Source organism: Acinonyx jubatus, chromosome A1, assembly GCF_027475565.1.
Source record: "Acinonyx jubatus isolate Ajub_Pintada_27869175 chromosome A1, VMU_Ajub_asm_v1.0, whole genome shotgun sequence".
Classification (NCBI taxonomy): Eukaryota; Metazoa; Chordata; class Mammalia; order Carnivora; family Felidae; genus Acinonyx; species Acinonyx jubatus.
This window is the reverse complement of record NC_069380.1, coordinates 18,351,624-18,375,826: the sequence shown is the minus strand read 5'-3', so window position 1 is coordinate 18,375,826 and position 24,203 is coordinate 18,351,624. Positions and strand designations below refer to the sequence as shown.

The following is a 24,203-nucleotide window of genomic DNA, read 5'->3' as shown; positions in this document are numbered from 1 at the left end:
AAATGAAAAATAATCATGAAACTGACTCAAATCTTTCAAAGATTGTAGGCTGCATAAAAGCTTGAAGGACTCCTTGGGAGAAAAGTCTTCCAAAAAGGGGTAAGAGCTCTGCTGAGCTGAGCCAGGAGGATGGAGACATATGTACATTTTTTTTAGTGGGAGGAGAGAGAAATGTGCCTCTATTCTGGGTTCCCCCAGAAACCCTTCCCCTTGGCTGGCATCTCCCATGACCTGCTTTTCCTTTAGCCCTTCTCTGAGGTGAGCCTTGAGAATTCAGAAATACTGGTCAGTGTCTGTTGCTTCTCATAAAGCCAATAAAGAATAATAGACAGAAGGACAAAATTACATGATCGTAGATTCGGCACATCGCATCTGTGAGGCACGTGGAGGGGAACAAGAGTTCTGTCACCATCCACTTAGCCAGGACACGCGTGCTCCACGATGGTCGTCCCAGACAAGCACTGTCAAATAGCTGCTGCTTATCTCTTTAAGCACAGAAACTGGAATTCTCTCTCAGTCATATTGGATGGAAATCTTTCTAAAAGAGACCACACTACTACTTTGCCTTATGTCTCTGTTCCTTATGAACAGAAATTATTTATAGTACAGGGATACCTTCCAGAATCACCCTAAAAAGCCCCAGCTTGTCAGTCTTTTTCCCTTTTCATTTTTTTCCTTCCTCTCTCCCTCTGTTCTTTCCCTTTCTTTCTTTCTTTCTTTCTCTCCTTCCTTCCTTCCTCTTTCTTTCTTTCTTTCTCGCTTTCTCTCTCTCTCTTTCTTCCTTTTTTCTTATTCTACTGCTGTCAAATTTTCCTAAAAGGAGGAATATCTTACCTTTCTTCTCAGTTGCTGTGAGAAAGATTCAGGAGGATAGAAGGAGGGGAGGCGGAATGATGAAATCAGGGTTAGAGGTTGTCCTTCAACTGATTTGACACCCAGTGTGAATCAGGCAACTCATAATGACCCTTGATGAAATACCGCAAAGGACACATAGTTTATGAGGGCTAGCACTTCTTTTTGTTCAGGAATTTGAGAAAGGGGGAAAAAAAGCACCCTTTATTTGTTTTATGTTCTTAACTATCTTCAGTCCCTCAGATTATTACAGAGGGGAAGTCGTCCCTAGTGCAGCGGGGGAGGGCTTCCCGAGCCAAGCATTGGCCCTCACCCTTCATCCACCTGGAGCTGGGCACCTAGAGGTGGTCTCAGATTGGCTGGCCTTAGTTTCTGAGCTGGGAGTGAGGGCTAGGGTGGTGGCGGAGCCACAGCGGCCCCATGAGTTGAGAAGGCGGCCATCACGTCTTTCCTGTCCTACTGGTCAATTCGTTTTCCCCCACAGGTTCTCATAGGCCTTGTTTTCTGATCGTTTGCCAACTCTGGGTTTTCAACCTCGAGCGGTTTTCAATGGCTCAAGCCTGAGTTCTAACAACAGCTCTCTGATGTGCTTCTTCCTTATTATGACAAGTGTTACTGTTCCTTACTTGACGTCGAAGGCCATCTTCTGTCTTTGTACATGTTGCTAATAGTCCCTTGTGCTGCTATTTCCAAAGTGGCCTCTAAAGATCACCTGGGTGCATCCTCGGAATGGGCTGAGGGAAGTGAGTGGGCTTCCAGAAACAGGGAAGCGAGACATTTTCTCAAAATATTGCAGTCGGTGAGAGAGAAAAGATCTAAATTCAAATTACTAGACTGAGAGTCATAGACTTTCAAATTACAAAAAGTACTTAGGAAACTTTTTTCCCGAGGAGGACACGGAGGTCCAGAGAGAGAAACTGACCCGTGCACGGCTTGAGACGGGGACGCAAGCCAGGCGTTCGGATTCCGAGTTTACTGTTCTTTCTGCTATCGCCTGATCTCCGTTCCTTTTGACCACTGCAGAACTTCCATTTCCAGTGGAATCATTTCTTAATTATTATGGCCTACCAGTTGGGGCAGAATGAAAAATGCACCAGCCTTTAACATCCATGGCAGAAGCTTTTTTAAAAATATAAAGCCTCACGAAGGGTCCTGGGATATTTTTTTTTTTCATTTTCACTTCCCATCCTACTGTTTCGCAAAGCTTACTGAAGTCTAAAAAATGTCAAAGAACCACAACTTTTCACCATGGAAACTATTTGGCAGTTCCAGAATGAGATTTTTTTTTCTTTTATTATAAATCAAAGAAAAGGCAGTTTACCTGTTCTCATGTGAGAGGAAATGAAAGAAAGGAATGAAAATGTGTGGGGGGGGGTGTGGTTATCATACAATCGCAGCAAGAAGCTCGGGGTCAGCGTCTCTTCATGAGGAAAGAGCACGCTTGAACCTTGAGCCCAGATTACAGGGTGAACCTTGGCTCCTGATCTCACTAATTCATTTCCCCTAAGTTAACTTTTCCTCCATTGACTTCTCCAGTACTAGCATAGCATTTTATAACATACAGATTACAGCAGGAATTTCTCCAGGCCTGTAGGGACATTCTAACATTTGAAGAAAAGCTCAGGTTTCATTTGGTCCCTGCGATTGGTCTGATTTTATTCATTTCTCATAGAACTTAAAACTTCATTCATTCACCTGACCAGTGACAAGCTCATTTGTTGTTTTTTTTTTAATGTTTATTTACTGGAGAGAGAGCACAAGTGGGGGAAGGGAGAGAGAGAATCCCAAGCTCTCTGTGCAGAGTCCATTGTGGGGCTTGAACTTAGGAACTGTGAGATCATGACCTGAGCCGAAATCAAGAGTCCAACGCTTAACTGACTGGGCCACCCAGGCACCCTGACAAGTTCATTTCTTTAATTAATTAATTAATTAATTAATTTTTAACGTGTATTTATTTTTGAGAGACAGAGAGACAGAGCATGAGTGTGGGAGGGGCAGAGAGCGAGGGAGACACAGAATCTGAAGCAGGCTCCAGGCTCTGAGCTGTCAGCACAGAGCCCTACGCGGGGCTCGAACTCACAAACTGCGAGATCATGACCTGAGCCGAAGTTGGATGCTTAACTGACTGAGCCACCCAGGTGCCACCCCATAAGTTCATTTCTAATCAGTTTTTCTTCCTCCTAACATAAAACGTACTTTGACATTGGATGAAAGTCATGAACTTCTGTGAAAAACAGTCATGCTCTGTAGTTAGGGTTGCCAAATATTGCATGGGATATATTTATACTGACAAATTATTTCTTATTGATCTGAAATTCAAATTTAACTGGGTCTATTTAAAATTTTTTTTTTTTAACGTTTATTTATTTTTGAGACAGAGAGAGACAGAGCATGAACGGGGGAGGGTCAGAGAGAGGGAGACACAGAATCTGAAACAGGCTCCAGGCTCTGAGCTGTCAGCACAGAGCCCAACGCGGGGCTTGAACTCACGGACCTTGAGATCATGACCTGAGCCGAAGTCGGCGGCTTAACCAACTGAGCCACCCAGGCGCCCCTAACTGGGTCTATTTTAATTTGCCAAACCTTGTAACCCTATTTGGACTATGGAATAGATGGAATAGATGCCCTCCTGAGATTTTGTGTTTGGATAAAGATTTTTTTTTAAACAAAATGATACATTAAATATTTTAGGGAGCTGTCTATCTTTGGATAAAGGCATGCATAATAAATCTAGATTTTTATACATCTGGCTTGCTTTAGGTGTGGTACACCTGTGTATTTTGTAAATTCAGTTTGAAAAAATGTTCATTTTATATATGACCCACTTTTCACCCTCCCTAAGTTATTATACTATCCTAATTTGCAGACTCTAAGGCATAGTTTAGAAGTTATGTCATTGGGGTGCCTGGGTGGTGCAGTCGGTTAAGTGTCTGACTCTTGATTTTGGCTCAGGTCATGATCTCACGGTTCATGAGTTCAAGCCCCCACATTGGGCTTTACGCTGACAGTGTGGAGCCTGCTTGGGATTCTCTCTCTCCTTCTCTCTGCCCTTCCCCTGCTTGTGCTCGCTCTCTCTCTCTCTCTCTCAAAATAAACAAGTAACCATTTAAAAAAAAACTTAAAAGAAATTAAAAAAAGAAGTTATATCATTTTCCTCTCACTTACATGTGAGCACTTCATCTATGGCACAAAATGGGCTTTATTCATGGGAAGCGTCCAACATAGAAATGGTGCTGTAAAAGTAATTAGACTTGAATTTAAAAGGATCAGTTCCTCATTAAGGGTTTCCCTCAAAGGCTTAATCAGGGAAATTAGCCACAAATTATACTATCTTATCATTTGCAGACTCTAAGGCACAGTTTAGAAGTAGATCATTGTCCACTGAGTTGTGTGTCTACATGTCATGGATTTTGAGGTCTCTTTCAGGGAGAAAGCTAGTCTGTTGTGAATTTGGGGTGATTTTTTGAGCTCTGGGTCATTAACCCAAATGAGTTCCACCAGGGACTTTGGTAACGACAGTAACAACATTTATTCGATGCTTAATGTATGCCAACCCGTATGTGTGCTTCCTGGATGCATTGTTTCATCCAATCCTGGTCATCCTGAGAGCTAGATACTGTTGCCTTCTTCATTTTACTGACAAGGACACCAAAGGCCTGGTACTCTGCCTGTGGTTTCACAACCAGGAAGTGAAAGTGCTGAGATCCAAACCCAGGTCCGACTCTAGCACGTGTTCAACCTTTGCTCACCCAGAATGCTTCCCACTGGTGAACAAGGTGGGGGCCTTGTGGAGGATGGCTGGTGTAGAGACTTACTGAGAAGAGGGAGGCTCTAGAAGGCCTCTCGTAATCAGCCGGAGGAGTCCAGTTTCACAGCACCCCGCAAAGATCTCAGAGCGTGGAGATGGTTGTCTCTGCTCTCTTAAGAGATGGGTTTGTGACCTATGGCCTGGAATTTCAAGACTTATCAGAAGAAAATCACAAATTATTTACAAATGCTTTGAAATTAGGGTGTCTGTTACTTTTGTGTACATAGAAATCACCGGGGGTGGGGGGGGGGACTTGTATAAAGATTCCTGAGCCCACGCTTAGAGCTTCTGATTAAGTTCTAACTCAGTGGTTCTGCACATGATCTGAAAACTAGACTTGACTCCTACTGTTTGGCAGGAACCCTTAGGTCCGTGTGGGTGCTGATTGGTACACACTTTGAGAAACCCTGCTTGAGCTCTGCATTCCTATGGGGCAGGAATGGGTCTTATCTATCTTTGTATTCTCGAACCCGGAACAGAACCAGATACATATCCACTACAAGCCGAGAGGGAATTGAATTACAAGGAATGAGGAAAGGGAAGGGTTTCCGTTGACATTTGGGGCTGCTGGGAATAACCAATTCTAATTCTAATCATGGTTAAAGAGTTTTCTTCCAGCTTTTATGAGTGCCAAGTTTGCCTTTGATCTCCAGGGTCTCCATCTCCAGTGGGTGGTGGAAGGGGTGGGGAGGAGATGGCGGTGGTGAGCATATATTTATATCTATGTACAGTGAAATCATTATTGTGCTTTATCAGCGAAACCAGGGCACATACTTGTTAGTATGTGAATATGCATCTGTGCCTCCCTTCCTTCCACAGCTGACACTGGAGATTAGATTCAAGCTTTAAGCTTGTAAAAAGCCTTAGAGGGAAACCCTTAATGAGAAACTGATCCTTTTAAACTCAAGTCTAATTACTTTTACAGCAACATTTCTATTTTGGATGCCTCCTATGGATAAACTCCCTTTTATGTCATTGAAGAAGTGCTCTTTCCTCAATCTCAGCAGAAGGAACACCCAACACGTGACCCGGCCCATAGACCCCAATGAGAAAGCTGATGACTCTCTTCTGCTTGATGAGAGGCCTTGATTTCAAAGGCCCCCAGGAGAGAAACTTGAATCCCATGTTTGTAAGCCCTTGAAAATGTTTCTGTTTTTCTCTGCTAGTTAGCTACTTGCTTCTACTCATGGAGACTGACGTGCAAGCTGACACCATGAGCCTTTCAGCATGGTCTCCCACGGGACGAAAGACAAATGGAAGGGTGATCATGTGCATTGTAGTCACATGATACATACTTTTTCAATGTCCAATATTTGATGGAAGCCGTACAGGGCACAATGGCAGTTGTGTTTTCACAAATTGGATTTGGGGACGTAACTCTAAGTAAATACTTTGTAGATTGTCCCCTCACCATGGTGTAAAAAGACTAAAAAGGATCCCAGGTGGTATAGGAGAAGTTAAATCTTAATTTGTTTCTACTAATACCCACTGCAATACAATTTCATTTTATTTGACTGTTTTTCTTCAGACAGCACATGTTTTGCCAGAGATAGCAAAGCAAAATGGGAAAAGAGTACTAGATTAGGAATTAAAAGCCTTTTGCTAACTTACCAACCTCAGCCGAGCTTCTTATTGAAAATGCCTCCATGACCTGCAAAGCCTTCTATAAATATAAGGTGTTAAACATATGGTTTCTACTCACCAAATAAGTGTGTGGAAACGCTACAAGGCTGATATGTGGGTGGGCCGATGTGGCACGAACGAATTCCTTTTGCCACAGGAAGAGACTGTGCACCCCCACAGTCCCACCAGCCCCCTGGGGTGGACAAGGACCGTTGTCAACGACCATCCTTTGCATTGGGTTCTGGAGAATACATGGCCAGAACCCTTCAGCTACTGAGATGAGAACAGGAAACAGCACAGGCAGTGGGCTAAACTAGAGAGCAAAATAGAACAGATACCAGATCTGCCCTGTGCGGCTGTGGGCAGGTCATTTAATCTCTCTGAATTCCCATTCCTTCATCTGCAAGCACCATGCTTCAGGACACCTGGTGTTAGAAGGCACCTTGCATGTTGCAGGTACTCAGCGGATCAGAGTGACTCTCAATTACCAGCAGTGGTTTCTTCGGTGATGAGCTTTAGCTTTGGGTTTTTGCTGCCACAATCTTTGTCTAGTAACCCTGGCAAGTCTTTAGTTACACGAAGTCAAACTCTTTTAATGCCTCGCCACGAGCGCTTCTGTGCTTTGAACAGGGTCCCCTCGGACACGAAGACCTTTTGCCCGTTTGTAGCACCCGGATAGTTCTCATACGTGGCAGTGAATAGTTAAGATGGATGAAGAGAAGTGGGAGAAAGCCCAGGAAAATCATGAAATCCTCAAAAGTTAAGGAACTAGAATCTCTGAGGCAGTAGGGATACTGGCACCAGGCCACCCAGGTACAAATGGTGGCACCATCTGTTAACTTGCTGGGCGACCCTGGCCAACTTCAACATTTTCTCATTCATAATGTGGACGTAATGATAATGTTTACATAGTACATATAGGGGATAGTCACAGAATGATTCTAAGAATTTACTGGAAAAAATTGTGCGAAGTGCTTAGCCTCATGCTTAGTATGTAGCTATCCTTTGATAAATGTGAGCCGATATGAGAAAAGTGCAAAAATGCCGTAGGTAAAAGCTTAAAAGTGGCTCAAAGACTATCTCCAAGTATTTTATGCAAAATGTAGAGTGTGACAGAAAATAAGAATAAATTGTAGCAAGGCAAATTTGGATCATCATTAAGAATAACGTGACTCTAAGGGTGATTAAACACTTGGATAGAATTTTATCCTGCTTCCGATTTCTTATAGTTTTCTCTTTTCTAGTTCTTAGCTTTTCTGGAGCTGCATATTAATAGAATAGCAACCAAAACAAAGCTTTTAAAAATACAGTTAGAGCCATTTGCTCCAAATACAACTCATAGCAAATAAAATTATAGTCAATAATACTGTAATTAGAGAACTTAAAAGTGCTCCTGTAGTTTAAAGGAGATTCTAAAGGTTCCACAGGGAACGGCTGGGATCACGATCTAGCATCAGCAGAGGATGTTACAGACAAAGGATGCCTACTAAGTGATTAGATACCGAGGGATAAGTCAAGAAGAACAATCAAACTGGACATATCAAGTGGACAGGGAAGCTGGGAGCACTGGGTATGTACCCAGTAGTTGGCAGAGGGTATACTGAGCTCCTTACGTTTGCTGTTTGCTTATTCTTTATAATGATATATTATCCCCACAACATTGGGGTTCAGAGAGTAAGTTAATAACTTCCCCCAGTGACAGAGTTAAATAGCGGCAAAGGCAATGTTCAGATGGTTCAAAGGCAGGTCCCTCTGATGCTGCCTGGTTTTCCTGACACCACATGGTCGTGCACATATAAGTATATGGAGCTACGTTGAGTGAAGGATTCTAGGCGGTATCCAACCGAGGGACGAAGGAGCTCTGTGAGGAGGTCTGAGGAGGAGCTGGGAGCCGAGTGGAGCTCTGATAATGGGGCGTCCATCAGGCCCTTTGCAGGTGAGAGAAACCTGCTTGGGCTCCCTTAATTAATTCATTGGAAGGATACTGGTGGCTCATGGAACTGAAGCAAAAGCTGAGGAGAGAGGGCTCAGCAGAGATTCTTAGTGGGAAATGAAGAAATTAGGGAATAGAAGGTGGCCATGACTCCCTTTCAGTTGTATTGTCAATTCCATAATTTTTAGTTTTTAAATTTCCTGCTTAAAAAAAAAAAACAACTCTGATAACAGAGTCATTCTAACAATTTCCTCATGTCGTCTTAGGCCAGCCTTATAACTTCATTTCCACTGAAACCTGTGGTCTGCTGGGATAGCTACTGGCTAATTTTAAACCTGGACTGTGACTTTCTCCTACCTGAAGTATCAGGTGAAATGGCGGGCAGTGATGTCGAGGGCCAGGGGGGGACAGGACATGTACGTCAGAGGAAGAAGAGGTCCTTAGTAGTTTAGGTCTGAGGCGGAAAGCAATGGGCTACTGACAGTAGAGTCCGTTGGACTTTGGGTGAAAGGTCATCCCCAATCTTGATAAGGAACATTTTTCTATGGAGGAATGAGGGAGCGAGAGATGCATCCTTTGGGCTGTTAATCACAGTCAGAGTTCTGAGGTCTGGTGCTGATTTGAAAGAATTGTAGCACTGCTCTCTGGTCAATGAGGCTCCCGGGGCTGTGGAAGATACAGGTCCCCCTAAGAGAGTGGGTGGCCAGTGTGATGACGGACAGCACCTTAAATTTATCTCTTCCACTCAATGCTGAATGAGAGTAAGCAGGGAGGTGGGAGGTGTTTCACCAGTCTCAGGATGAGTCAGGTGGTCCTTGGGGGAGTTGATACCAAACCGTATGTTTCAGCAATAGCAGGTGCACCTGGGTTGGGCTCTCAGCTGTTTGCAGTTGTGCTGGTCTCTTCTAGACTGGAGCAGCAGGGAGAGATGCTAGTGAGGCTGGCAGGGGGTGGGGAGCAGGGGTGATGCTTCTCTGTGATGAGGCACGGTGACACCTTCCCTGATGAGTGACCTTGCATGCGGAAGCAGCCAAAGGTGTATCTCGCCAGGTTGTGGTCTTTAATCTGCTGCCATATTGCTGGAACTTTCACCACTCATTCTGTTAGGAGGAAATTTCCATGTTAATATCTCACCCACTGCTTCTCAAACTTGTATCTTCATCAACATCACCCTGAGGGAGTGTTAAAACACAGTTTGCTGGGCCCTGCCCCTGGACTTTCTGCTTTAGTGAGTCTAGCATAGGGCCTGAGAATTTGCATTTCTAACAAGCTCCCAGATGATTTCGTCCATCAATCACCATTTGGAGGTGACCAATCCACCATTGGTCCACCATTTGGATGGACCACCAGTCGTCCATTTGGAGGATCACTGCTTTAGAACTGGTTTTCTCAAGGGCCCAGGGAGCATTCTTGCATTGTCTGGGGTCAAAAAGACATTGAACCTGATGAGCAACCCAGAAGACAAATCCTATTAAAGATCCCAAGGTAAACTCACTGAAGGATGTTGGGGAAGAGGGACAGAGGGTAAGACTTCAGACCTACAATTTGCCTGGGGCATGATATATAACATTTGTTAGCTTCTTATTAAAGCTGCCCCTGGTGTGCTGTGACAAGGTGATTTCTTTTTCGTATGTCATGTGGAGAGATCCCCCTTGGTTTCTGGGAGAGAGCTTGCACCAAGAAAAGAAGATATGACTGCAAAGAAATCTGTGCCTTTCATATCCACCCACTGCACCGAGACAGTATAAGTATTTTTAGAACATGAGGGGATGTTTGCATAGCATCTACTAGGTGCTGGGCACAGTGATAAGTACTTTGCACACATCACTTATTATGATTGGAAAAAAAAATCTGCAAGGTCTGTACTATTTTCATTTTATAAATGAGCAAACTGAGGTTCAGCAGCATGAAGAAACATACCCAGAATCACAAAGCTAGTGATGGGCAGAGACATGACTTAAACATACGTATCACTTATTCCAAATCTGTGTTCTCTAGATTTACCATTGGAAATGCAGAGATCTCTCTCAAAATATGCAGCTTGAAAAAATGCAATAATACTTCTTAATTTAAAAGCAAGTTTCTATGTTCAGAACCAGGAACGTACCAGCTTGAATGAGTGGGAATTATATCTAAAGGAGTAAAGATCCTAAAACATCTAATTGGGACATCTAGAGATGTTTACATTGTTCCCGTTGGTTATTTTAAGGTTCTTCCCCTCTGCCCAGTTTGGTGGCTTTCCTCCTGTGAGTTAAGAGTTTAAAGAAGCTAAAATAAGATGCAGAGGGCAGACCCGGGGAATTTTATATGCAAAGCGCTTGGAGCAGTGCCTGACACACAGGCATGGCTCAGTAAACGCTAGCTGTCCTCATCACCGTGTGAGCAGGGCGGGTGAGGGTGGGAATTGGGTGGGCACCAGCAGCAGTGGCTGAATCAAAGAAAATACATGGCAAAGAGCAGATCGTATTAGTCCTGGCAATTTCCTGAAAATGCTGGGTTCTCACTCGGAAGGTAAATATGACCTCACTGAAGAAGGCAAGGTGGGGGGTTCAGGGTCGGGGACAGAGGAAAGGAGGGGGTATCTGCTGGAGAAAAATGTGGATCCGCGATAGTCACGTGGTGAGCGCTCACCGTCGGCCAGGGAGGTAATTTGGAATCCGGGTTCGTCTTATTGAAATATAAACTGTCTGATTAGAAGACTTGCCCACCCAGAAGCCTGGGTGGGGCGGATGTGTCCCTGGACGGAAGGCAGCTCTCGGGAAGAAAGGCCAGAGGGTGGGAAAGGCACCAGGTGAGCAAGAAGCCAGGTGATTGCACGTGGGCGGGAAGTGGGGGGCCGAAGGCACCTGTGGGCAAAAGAGCGCGTTTAAAAGGTAAAGAGGGGGCGGGACCTTTGTGCGCAGAGGTCTGGGAGGAGCCCCGGAGAGGTAAATGAGGAGAAGAGGTGGCAGGCCGGGGAAAGGGACAGGGTCAGGACGGAAAGGGCTGTGGCTGCACACATGGGGACGAGCTAATCGAGGAGCCGAGTGGGCCGCAGGGAGGGGCGCCTTAGAGCAGCCAAAGCAAGGCTGGTGCAAATTGATTTCCACGCAGCTAAGGAAGAAATGCCAGGCAGGAGGCTGGACTTCTTTTCCTCGGAGGCTGAAGGGAGACAGGGGCAGAGAGGGGCCCACTGCTACGCCGCTGGGGAGGTACACAGCCGGCCAGATGTTTTTGAGGCGACCTGTGTGGCAGCCCGAACACGTGCCACTTAGCAGGACTGATGAATAAGCAGTGGCCAACCCGGGCGATCACGCTGGCGTCCCTGAGCTCGTGGGCGCTCTGGGCCGCACGGGCCAATGGGGGGGGGGGGGGGACACACGGGTATGCGGGACACGAGACCCGAGAGTGGTTCTGGCTTCTGGAGAGCAAGTGAGGAGGCTGGTAACAAAGCAGGAGCCTGGCAGAGAGGCGAGAGAGGGAGTTTGCAGGAGCCGGTCGGAGCCCCAAGCTCGATGTTCCGCGCTGTGATTGATGAGTTGTGGTTCAAGGGTGTAGCCATTTTAGAACGTCCTGTTCCTGTCAGCTCGAAAAGCAGGAGGCATTAACGGCCTGGCGATGCGGCCTTGGTTTAACTCTTTGGTGAGACCGGCCTCTTCAGCCTGTTTGAGCATGCTGCGATCGTGTGGCATAGAATTCTTGGCACGGTTCGCAGCGGTTCCACTCGTTAACAGCTTCTCATTTCCTGCTCCTCCAAGAGAGTCAGCCACGGGAGTTTTTCAGCCAGAAGTGAGCAGCCTTGCAGTCTGTGGAGCCGCCTGTCTTGGAGGGCAGTTGCTGGGAAAGAGGCTCGCTTCAGCCGCGTGCCCTCCGCAGGCTGGAGATTAAGTGCATCCTGTCCGGCAATGGCAGGTTCAAGGCTCTCTCCGGCCACCCTTACAGCCGCGTCCAGCCTCAGTCGAGTAAACCTCCCTCCCTCCTCCAGAATGTGAACTCGGTAAATGTGAATGAACACGGAAGTAAAAGAGCGAGCAACCTAACACAAACAGAAATTGAGCTATAACACGATCGAGACTTGAGGGCACTTGGGTGGTGCAGGACACCCTCAGTCACTCACTAGTATAGTCCCGACTGAGCAAGTTTCTAGAATGGGCATTAGTAATGGAAGAAGAAGGCAAAGAGGGAGGGAAAGGGTGCCTGGAATGTGAGACAGCATGGCCGAGGGCTGCTGAAGTGGAAGGGGAGAAACAGGAAGTGTGCCCCGATGGCCTTTGACCCCAGCAAGTGCAGGGGCCTGCTGGGTGACAAGGGAGGCCAGTGTCCCCAGGCCAGGCTGGGTAGGGGAGTGAGGACTGGAGGTGGGGCAGAGGTGGGGGAGGCGGGAAGGGGAGGTGTGGTAGTTAGGACACAGAGGCACCGTTTGGAAGCAGGTTATTAACAGGGACCCAGAGCTTGGGTTGGTGAGTCGGGGGAGGGCTGCGCTTTCCTTGGGAATTAGGCAAGAGGCAGAGGACACGGGGTCAGGAAGCCTGCTGGACGTTAAAAGGACGGTGGAGATCTTGTTGAAGTAGAACCACTGGGTCCCTATCTAAACTTTCTTGCAGGATGATTAGAAACTATGGTTGGAGGGACCTTTGCCTTAAGAAGACCCTAGACAGTTTTGTTCTGTGTCCCCTCCCCCTATGTTTTTCCTCTCATTTTCACCTTCTCGGCTGAAAACATGCTTCGGCAGCCAACCTGACGCTATCTGGTTCCGTCAGGTCCCTATAACGTTAGCTTTTGTGTAACTTCAGGCATCTTGCAAACACGTTCAATGACTGGGAATTCAAAGCGTCCCACCGCGTCTTTCCCCACTGACCCACTGCAGCGACATCTCTTGTCCGTATTCTGTGGGCTTCCCAAACTTTTCGGCAGCATTGAGGCTAGAGGCCATTGCGTTCAAGTTGGTCAATGTTTATTAGTTCTAGGCAAAGGTGTTAGGTTAGCCGCACTGCTGTGTTGGGGTGGGGGCAGCCAAGGATGGGATTTCATTAGGCTCATTTGATGAATTCCTTTTAAGTTTTGCATCCTTTCCAAATAGATGTTTGCTCCACAAACGCGCACTGAACGCGCCGCGTATGCTCTTGGACCTGCAAAGGTGAAAGCGGCCTTGGTAGCTCTGTTCTTTCTCTTTGCAGCTGGGTTTCCAGGTAGCGTTTGGGGAGCTTAACATCTAGTAATGGACAATAAGGCATGTTCCTGAATAAGCATAGCCTAAAGCAGAATGTGGTGAGTACCAAGAGGTGTCTAGATTTAAATGCTTTTGGAGTTCACAGGAGGAGAGATTTACTATGCATGTTGAAATTGTATTCAAGTACAAGTTGTCCTGGGACAAGATAAATAACCTATTCACTTCATAGTAATATAATAAATAAAATATTATTGACATAGTTGGCAATACTATTCAGGTGTTGCGAAAAAGCCTGATGTATAAATAACTAGGGGTTTGTGGGACCACAGAATCTACAATGGTAGCAGCACCGCAAGCAAGCCTGAAAGACAGCCAGTTCAATCTCCTCGTTTTGTGAATTTACAGACAGATCTCCAAGATAGGTCAAGTCAGTTGTCCAAGATCACAGCTAGTTTGTGGCCAAGGCAGGAGCAGAGAGCAGGGCTGCTTACGCGCTGTTCACACTGGGGTGGTGACATCAGCCACTGTCCTGCCTCTGCTGAACAACTACCCTAAAAAAATACTCATCCTATTTGGGAGATCTGTGTCCTGATTCCAGCTTTCTTAGCAGAATGCCATCAAAGCTTTCTGTCTTCTTATAGAATGAAATGAATGTGACAGTTCCTTGCTGAGGACTCAGATGCCCTGAGAACAGCATGGCACAAGGAAAACAAAGATGCTGGGCTGGAGTCTGCGTTGCTTCTATAATTATGTTCAAGAAACTGTTGGGAAGTTTGAAGGAAAGCTCTGACTCTTGGGGCCCCCCTCTCCTGACATCTGGTCTCCCCGCTGCGGCATGCCCAGCCCCTGCCCCACCTTCTCGGGGAGCCGTTCCCCAACTCCGCAGCCATGCGTCCACCACGCGTGGGACCCAGGAAGGGAAAGCCAGCCAGGCTAGTCTGTTCTGTCTCTGTCAGTCTCCGTCTCCGTCGACCAGTCTGCCCGTTAGTCCCTCTCTTTCGGTTGGTCAGTCTCTCCTTCCATGTGTCTTCCTGTCTGTCTTTCTTTCTCAATCCTTCTCTCTCACTCTGAAAGAATGCAGTTGTTCTCTTCACATGTTTACTTCTCCCCTGGCTGGGCAGCGGGTTGTTTCCTCTGGACCCCTTGTCCCAGACCAGACATACTTGTACAAACCATGGTCATCTGCACTTGTCCTTCAACTATGATTTATGAGGGATGTACCCGGGCTCAGTGTCTCTGGGATCCATTCAGTCATTTTGTCAGGACTGTCTGGTAAATTGCCTCTCCTTCCACGGTGCTAGCCGTGAATGACTGTGCCCTCCGCTAACCCCGGGCCCACTGGTTGTGATGCTCCCATGGCGCTCCCGCAAGTCTGCCTTGGGCCACAGGGAGGTCCGCCGCTTCATTTCTGGCCCTGGAATGGAAGGGACCATGGAATGGGAATCCTGGCTTGAGCACCTTAATCGGGCTCTTCACGATGTCTTGCACACAGACACCTCAGAATAAGAGACCAGATTCTGGCGTTGTTTCGGTCGAGCTAATCTGACAGACTTGCACGGCTCCTTTGGAGGGTAAAATCTACTTGGGGGAACAGGGCATGGGTACCTGAAAAGGGTATCTTCGTGAAACTGAATGGTACTAACCGTGACCCCACCTACCACTGCCATCATTTATAGAATCTTTGTAAAGCCACTGTTCTGAAGCACTAGGTATACTTTAGGCCCTTTAATCCTAGCAACAACCCTCATAAAGTAGGTACTACTATCTTCTTTTCACAGATAAAGAAGCGGAGTCTCAAACAGTCTCTCAATGGCTTGAGAAAGTCACCCACGTTCACAGAGGTGGTAAGTAGAAGACCTGGGTTTTCAACCCAAGGGCGTCGAATGCCAAATCTGGTCTCAGTTGCGGGCATGCTTTGGTAGAACGATAGAGTGATCTCTCTGACCTCTCGTTTAGCCAACATTTATAAGTGCAAGGTCTCTTTTGCAGCGATTTTATTTCTAACTATATGTGTTTATTTTCCTCCTTGGTCTACTCAACGGCATTACCACAGCTGGTAGTACGCGTTTTTTTCTTCCAGATTTTCCTTCCAAAACACATCGTTAATTGCCCTGCTCTTAAAGCTTATGTCATACTCTTTGATCCCTGGCATTGGAGTTGTCATTAAAACGTCTCTTGGACTCATTCCCCGTGACATTATAGTCGAGGTTCTTGCAGCATAATTCCACTTGCTGATATTTTCCCTTGCATTGCGTTTGGACAATGAACGGTCCCCTGACGCTCTTAGGATCTGCCTTCTTGCCCTCAGAGACTGACTGCGTGGGTCTTCTTTTAACCTTCTAATGGCCCTGCTTGCCTTCTGGAGTGGTTGGGGCTCAAAAGCATTTGCATGCAAAGCACCTTGGGACATTTGGGTTTGCCTCTATCCCGTTGCCCTTCCTTCTTGTTTTCTTCATTCTGGCTCTTCCTTTCAGCACCGTGGCCTTCTGCCCCCTCACAGCCCCCATTCTTCAGCTTCTCCTCTGGACCCGCGACGCAGCGCCCGATCTCTCTTCCTTTCTTTCGCTACTTCCTCCGAAATTCCCATTACTTGCCACCTTCTCGTAGTCTCTTCCTGGCCTCTTGTCACGGCTGAGGCAGTTCCTCAGATTTGTTTTTCTCAGTCCCATGGGAAAGGGCTGTCCTGCCATTCAGGCTTCCCTTCAGCGTACCTTTGTTTAACCTCTTCTTCACGCCGGGCAGTGTGGTTACAGGGATGGATAACGGCATCCTAGAAATTTAAAATAATACAGGTAGACTTTTATTTTTAGAGCAGTTTTAGGTTCACAGCAAAACTGAGTGGAAAGTACAGTTTCTGTGTACGCCTGACCTCACTTATCACAGCTTCCCCTCCATCCATACCCCTCCTCAGAGTAGCGCATTTGTTATAACTGATGAACCTAGATGGACACGTCCTGATCACCCAAGTCCACAGTCTACATTCGGGCTCCCTCTTGGTGTGGTACATGCTGTGGGTTTTGACAAATGTACCATGACGCGTACCCCCCGTCGCAGTATCATTCAGAATGGCGCAAGTGCCTGACAAGTCCCGCGTCTCAGAAGAGGCTGGAACATAAATAATCATAGTACAGTCCTGACAGTGAAGTAGAGGTATGAAAAAAGAACGGCAGAGCACGAAGGAGGGAGAAGCTAACGCACAGAAACTTGGGGGGGTTTGGGAAACATTCAAGTTCTATGTATTCGCAGAGGAGAAGAGTCTTGGGAGGCATGTGAGGCCAGGGCCAACCTGAGCTGGAGCACACAGGCACGGGCGCTTGGGCACGTCGAGGGAATGCAGAATGTAGTAAACTGGTGGTGGTTAAAAGCGAGCACTCTACGGTCCCACAGGTAGAAATATGACTCTGACCTCAGCATCATACTTGCTGTGGGATCTTGGTCACATTACTGAGCCTCTGTGAGCCTCAGTCTCCCCCTCTGTAAGCTGGGGATGATAATAGAACTTGCTTGCAGAGGTGCTCTGGGGATTCAGTGGATTCATTTAATTAGCCCACTACCTGGCCTTGGTATGTGGACCTGAATGTCAGCCGGTGGTGTAGAAGCAGAGAGGATGCTGGGAATGGTACTCAAAAGGCAGAGCGTAAAGGCCCGGGAACCATATTCAGCAGTTTGGACTCACCATCCAAATCAGTGACTCTCAGTCCTGATCATGCGTGAGGATCACCTCAGATTTTGTTAAAATGCAGACTTCTTAGTTCCTCAGAAATTCGGTTTCAGTTGGTCTTGCCCAGGCCCAGGAATCTGAATTTTTAATGGCTCTGATATGAGTGGTCCAGGTCACAGTTTGGACTAGGTCACTGGGAGCTCAGAAAGCTTCTCGTGGTATCTACAAAATGAATCAAGAGTTAACAGAGGCAGAGACTGTAGAGGGAGGTCTGGGACTTTCTTAGGATTGGGTGCAAATCAGTCAGGGGAGCTGGAGCCAACCCCCAGGACGGCTTCTGGACTCTGAGCCCGGGATCTTCCTGCCTTATTCAGACACCATCCACACAGTCCCGAATGAAAGCCCAACCAAGCCCCTGGCTGCTGGGCTTACGGGTCTGGTCTGAGCAGCCCGTGTGTCCTGGCAGGCTCCGACTCTGTGAGGGGACTGTGCCGTCAGCCAGCGTGCGTGACCGGGACACCTCCATCAGCGCTGCCATTCTGGTGCCGCTTCTGCTCTGAGGAACCTCCCTCCTCCTGACTGCTCTACGGATTAAGAGTGAAGGACGCTTACAAACGTCCAGGTCCTGGAATCTGAGTCCTTGTAGCTCTAACAGCACGCATTTTCACAAAGGTGAACCAGGCATCCTTTCCGGGGAGAGCTTTTTGCAAAAGAGCACAAAGTCCTCAAGGAGCCTCACCAGGTGTTTCATTCCGGGCCGCGGGGGTGCCCTCCTGTCTGCTCGGCCTCCAGGGGGGACTCTATTTCCTTGTGTCCTTCCTGGTTCCTACGGCTGCGAGAAATTGTCTCCACCTCCTGGATGAGGGGCCCCTGCCTTTTGGTAGCCAGGACTAGTTTCCTAAACTGCCGGGCCAGATCTCATGATCACCAGGCTCACAGAGAGAAACCCTGCCCACCACCCCCCACCACCCCCTGCCCCTTCTTCTCCAAGAGGATCCTGAAGACATTAATGGAGGTTGGTAGGCCTCTGGTCACAGAAAACTGTCAGTAAATCTTGTCTTAGGAGCTCCTGCTCTGGTTTCCAGTTTATTCGTAAATCCTCTAAATCAGCCTCTCCTCCTGTTCAAATACAAAAGCTTTGAGTGCTCGAGGAGCCAGAACCTCTTTTTGACTTTTTGGCTTTCCTGGGCAGAAATATTTGAGAGCAAATTTATGCAATTGGCTGGCTTCTCCCTCTGCACCCCCCCCCCCCACCAGTGCTTTTCAGTGGGGGAGCAATACCCCATGTTAAGTGGCCACATTGGAGCTGAGAAAGGATCAGCTGCATTGGCCCCGAGTCATGGACAGAGCTTATAAACTAAGTGCCGAGGCAACTGTGAAGGCCATGGCCTTAGAGAGCTGTTGATGCCGAGCCTGGGGCTGACACCAGGTCTTGTTGCGGCCAGTTCCCATGGCCAGCTTTAAGCTTCCTGGATGCTCAAGGCTTTGCAGAAATGACCCATCAAATTCCCCAGTCCCACTGTGGCAACAAAAGCATAGGGCCAGCCATCTCTGCACTTCTCCAGAGGGACTTGGGAGAGCAGGGGGCCTGGAGGGCTGCAGAATCATCTGCTCTCTGTTCCTTTGACAGTGACCCTCCCACACCTCACTCCCTGCTGCCATTTCATTCCTGTTCTCAGGCTGATGCTAAACAAAAGCTGCCTCGTGCTTTAGGTACATTATCTCAAATCCTAGCCATCTGGGGAGCTGTTCGCCCGTCCCCATTTTACAGACAAAGGCTAAAAGTTGACCCGGGCAACTGCACAGCTGGGCTTCACCCACAGGTTGGCATGGGTCCCACACCGGTGGTGTTCCTGCACCCAGGATCCCACGTTGTGTTGTGTCCCCTGGAATTAGAGTCAGGTCATTATCCTGGGTGACAGGGAGGTTGCTTGGTAACCTACACCAGTGGAAAAGCATGAGCTGCCGCTCGACAGATTACTCAGGATAAATTGGTGCTAGTCCTGGGCATGTGCAGTTCTGGACATTCCCAGAACTCATGGAATTACTTGGAAAGGGGGCGGTAAGAGGGAATCGGAGCCAAAAGAGAGATAAAGTGCTGGAACTATATGTTGACAAGAATTTGTCTAATTAAATACGCAGGTTTTAAATTACACTCGCCTCGTGATTCCGCGGCTGCTGCTGCCGCCATCCAAGACTCCAGCACCAGCAGCCCCGGCTGTTTGTGTGCCAGGAAGGGCAGCATCTGGGGGGTGCTCACCAGGGGACAGGGCACCCGGGACCACAGCGAACTTCCTTACCTTCAGTGATCTAGCGAGTGGGATTTATAGTCGACGTTGTTATTATCATGGGCTATTTTTGACTCGTGTTTTGATGGGTGACGTTAGCTGTGATTCTCGGAGGGCACCCGTAGCATCCTCCTCCTCAGATATCATAAAGTACGCACTCTCCGCCATCCGTGCGTGCGTGTGATTGAGGAGTGGACGCTGATTAGATCTACAGTCTCCAAACCTGATGTGTAGCAGAAGCTCTGGGAGAGCGAACAAACAGAAACAAACAAACCCCAAATGAGCAACGAACAGGCAGAGTCCCAAGTCTTGCCAAGCCCAGAGATTGATTTCGTAGAGAAACGATGATTCTGAAACCCAGCCAGGTGATCGTTCTGACACACAGCCAGGTTTGCGAAATCTCGAATGAACTGTCTTGGGCAAACAAAGGAATTCTAGTTTTTAATTTTCCAGCTTTTTAAATCTCCCGTCTTTGAAATGAAAAGGTAACCTTAACCAAACTTCTAGAGTCAAGGTGATAGCAAAACAGCATCGTGTGTCAGTTGGAAACTTGAAACACGAGGACCTTGAACAGAATGAGAGAAGAAGCATTTTCATACTCACGATGCCATTTGGATTGAAAGTAGGAGGACTCAATAATAGTAACAGCTGGGTAGGAACATGGGTGAATCCCTTCACCTTTCTTTACCTCGGTTTCCCCACCTACAAAACGAAGAGCACCTTCTGTGTCAGTTCCAAGTTCCCTGCTGGGTCTAAAATTCTGTGATGAGAACCTCTGCACACCTTCTATGTCCAGGGTTTTCAAGCAGATTATCAAATATTTACTGAACTCTTGCTACGTGCCCAGGAACTGAAATTCTTTGAAGAATTGGGTCTGTGGTGAAAAAAGGGGTGCAGAAGGGGACGGACGCTAGTGAAGAGAAATAGATGAGCTCGGTGACTAAGGATTTCTGACCGTTAATGCTGCTTCACTTTCTTGCTTAGGGGCCATTTTTTGAGTGTGAGTCAAGTGCAGGTTACGGTGAGACAATGGAAGGAGAGCAGCAAACAAATATAACCTGAGCGATGGTAACTGATGGTAACTGCGTTGCTCAGCCCGTTGGATGGCAAACATTGCTAGGTTGATAAAAAGCCCTAATGCATCAGGTGCTAATCTGGTGCTAAAACGCTGCTTCAGGAAAAAATGTATTCCCAGAAAGGAAATACTGGCGATTTGATTGACAGCAACAGCTGGAGCCCCCTATATTCATCCAGATAGGAAGCAGGAAAAAATAAAAAAGAAGTTGTGTGTTATACAGAAGGAACTGGTGTGAGCTATGTCTCTTGAATGTTCTTGTTGCTGAAGGTTTGGGAAAGTGTCGAATATATTATCTCTCGGCTGCCTTCGGGAGCTTAGATTCTGGGTGTTATGAGCAGTGAAAGTCACAGCTCACCGAAGGGCACTCAGTGCAGTGCTCTGGGGTGGGGCTTTTCAAATGGCTTTCAGAGTTTCACAGAAAGTGCTGAAGGTGGAGGGGGGTGAGGGGAGATGGGGGGGTGCATGGTATCACCAGCAATATCTCCTTAAATCAGAACAATTTACTCCTACCTGCTGTATATGTTGAAGCTCTACATGAGATGTTGGGACAATTAGCCAGTTGGCAGAACTCGCAAGCTACTTTGGTGGCATTAGTCACCTATTTGGCAAAGCCAAGTTGGGCAGAGACTAAGTGCTCAGTATGTCCAGTTTGGCTGGGGCAGTGAATGATAGTGTTTGGGATGAGTTTGCTGGATAATGTGACCAGATGTCCTGGTACAGAGAACTGGGCAGATAGTACATTTGTTACTCCATACCTTCGCTGACGTCCCATCACTCTCCCGTCTCCTAGGGGTGGAGTGGAGTGTGGACGGAGGGTAGAGTCCACGTGGGGCAAACCCATCTAATCCTCACAACAGCCCCCTGGGCTAACCTTTATTCTTCACAATGTTTACAGGAGGAAACTGAGGCTCAAAAAAATTCAAGGATCTCACCTGAGATCATAGAGCCAAAGGGCAGTACTGGGGAGACATTAAGGTGTATGTTCAGAAGTAACCTCCTGGAGCCCAAATGTCCATCAACTGATGAATGGATAAAGAAGATGTAGTTTGTATATACACTGGAATATTACTCGGCAATGAGAAAGAATGAAATCTGGCCATTTGCAAAACGTGAATGGAACTGGAAGGTATTATGTTAGGTGAAATAAGTCAGTCAGAGAAAGACGGATATCATATGTTCTCACTCACGGGTGGAATTTGAGAAACTTAATAAGAACCGTGGGGGAAGGGAAGGGGAAAAATAGTTTCAAACAGAGAGAGAGAGACAAACCATAGGAGACTCTTAAATACAGAGAACAAACTGAGGGTGGATGGGGGGTGTGGGGAAGAGAGGGAAAACGGGTGATGGGCATTGATGAGGGCACTTGTTGGGATGAGCACTGGGTGTTGTATGTAAGCAGTGAATCACGGGAATTTATTCCCACAGCCAAGAGCACAGTATATATGCATTGTATGTTAGCTAACTTGACAATAGATTATATTTTAAAAAGAAAAAAAAAAGGTAAAAAAAACAACAACAAAAAAGTCACCTCCTGGAGATGACCCTAAGCACACTCCAAATAGCCTAGGCCTGGAAGCAACCAGAACCTCCTCTGGTACCATGGAAACCAACAGCCTGGCCAGGAGGCTGGCCTGGCCAGGGGCTCTGAGAAGGAGGGAAGGGCAGGAGTTGGCCTTCCGGTCTTTGGAGGGTGATGGCACAAATCTGCAACAGTTTCACCTGCCTCAGCCCCCAAGCACTATGGTGCTGTGGGATCAGTCTGGGAGGAGAGGGCTAGGAAGGACTCCGTGTAATCTCAGGTCGGCCACACCTCCTGCAAGAGCTAAATGAAAACCCCTCTAGCAACAAAACCAGGGTCATTAACACCAAGCAATGCCATTGGGAATATGAAGCGATAAATTGTTGAATTCCCCAAATTTATAAAGGGTGATGGAAATAGCTCCTTGTTTTCCTGGAATATAGTTTGGTTTGTGATCCTGCAAAGTTTAGGGATGACAATTTTGCTCTCTGAAACGAAGAGAGTGTACTGTATGCAGAAGGCACTCCAAAAACACTCCCTGAATGAATATATGGAAAAGGAACAAAAACAAAGTTACGTAAGGCATTCTTTCCACGCTGGGATAAATGCAGAAGCCTCTACCCCTCAGAAGGGAGCTTTACTATGAACCAAAAACATTTGCTTCTATAAAGTTGCAGAAAACTTGAGGTGATTTTCTTATCGCTTCTTGCTATGTACGTTTCGCCTGTCCGAGGTAGGTTTGTTGCTATAAAGCCAACAAAGAAAGGGGCTGGAGTAATACCAGTGGTACAAATACCTTCTTCCTTCCCATTTTTTTCTTGGCAGACATCTGAGGTGGAGTTTCCCTCTGGTATCCCTCTCAGGATATAGACCCCAATCAAACGTGGGGCCTGATGTACCAGTGGCCTCACTGAGCCACAGACACATGTTTAGAATTCCTCAGTCAACTGCGAGGCGGGCAAAGAAAGCCCCAAGCAAGAAAGGCAGACACTGGGCACTTTTGAACTAACTCTGGGTATTAAAGGAGCATTAAACAGGAAAGAGTATGTGAAAACAGCAGCCAGAGACTTTAGCTGACTCAAGAGATAGTCCTCGTAGGAGACGGCGGGTACACAGCCAGGTTTGCGGTGTGTGTATTTAGGAGAGATTTTCCAGACAAGCTGTACGAAGTCCCACTTACGTGCCTGGTGTCCTCGATAGGCAGAATTAAAGCCTTCTGCTGAAGGGGGTGGACCAGAGCTGCTGTCGGTGCCTTCCTCCAGGTAGAGAGATCCACCGAAGGCTGTCTTTTTCTGCCCGGGGCTGGCGTTTAGCCTACGTGCGTGGGGGTAGGCAGCCTGGTTGCCTGTGGTCAGTATCCATTCTGTCTGGTTGATGTCTGTGTTGTACCTGTTGTTAAATATTTGGAATATCACCCCTGGTCATAGGCATATCCTCCATAATACTGATTGATGGAAAATCTCCAGCCAGTTTCCACAGATCTCTATCCTTGTCCCTCTTCCTAGCCAATGACTTTAAAGAAATGGCAGAAAATGCTATTTGGAGAGGAGATAAGCTTGGTAGATTGGACCCAATCTCAAGCCTTTCACTTGGATGATTTCTTGGGGCTTGGCTTAAATGTGACTTTTCTAGAGAGAGCTTCCGTGAGTCCTATTTTAGATTGGGCCCCTTCCTGCATGGACCCATAGCCCACAGTACGTCCCCGGTTAATACGCTCGTTAGACTCCATCTTTCTTACTTGTGTTTGGTGAACGTCTGTCCTGCTCTGAGGGGCATAAGGGAGATGCCCTCATGGATCTTGTTCACCCCATGTGCCAGAGCCCGGCATCAAATAGGTTCAGTTAATGTCTGTAGAACAAATGAAATGAAATAGGTGTAGAATATTCATTAGATGGCAGAGATAATACCTGTCCTCAAGGGGTTATTCTTTAGAGGAGGCAGTGAAAACACCACCACTTGTTATGGGCACAAATGGCACCTGTACGGAGTGTTACGTGAAATGCAGTGAAGGGAGCAGTGAGCTTGCTGCTCGGGGCTTGGGGGGTGGGGTGGTGGGGCATGGTATACCTGGGGAGAACTGGGGGAGGTCTTTCTCACGAGGGCAAGCCTCGAAGTGGGGACTCAGGGCAGGCCGAGTGTGGAATGCGGTCCAAGAAGAGACATCTGCAGGTAGGAGTTCAGAGGGTGCTGAACAGATGTGGCATATTTGGAAGAGGCACTTCTTCAAATTGACAACAGAAGCATCAGGGAAGAGGGGCACGTGGTGGCTGTGGTGGTTGAGCGTCCGACTTC

General features: G+C 47.3%; 1 long non-coding RNA gene across 5 annotated transcripts in view; it reads left to right on the top strand.

The window, feature by feature from the left end:
- LOC113600950 (uncharacterized) overlaps positions 1-24,203 on the top strand; it is a 410,951-nt gene that overhangs the window by 114,907 nt on the left and 271,841 nt on the right. For all 5 annotated transcript variants that reach the window (XR_008295213.1, XR_003422065.2, XR_008295212.1 and 2 more), the window contains exon 2: positions 15,144-15,209. This is a non-coding gene — a long non-coding RNA (uncharacterized LOC113600950). The remainder of the gene's footprint in view (positions 1-15,143; positions 15,210-24,203) is intronic.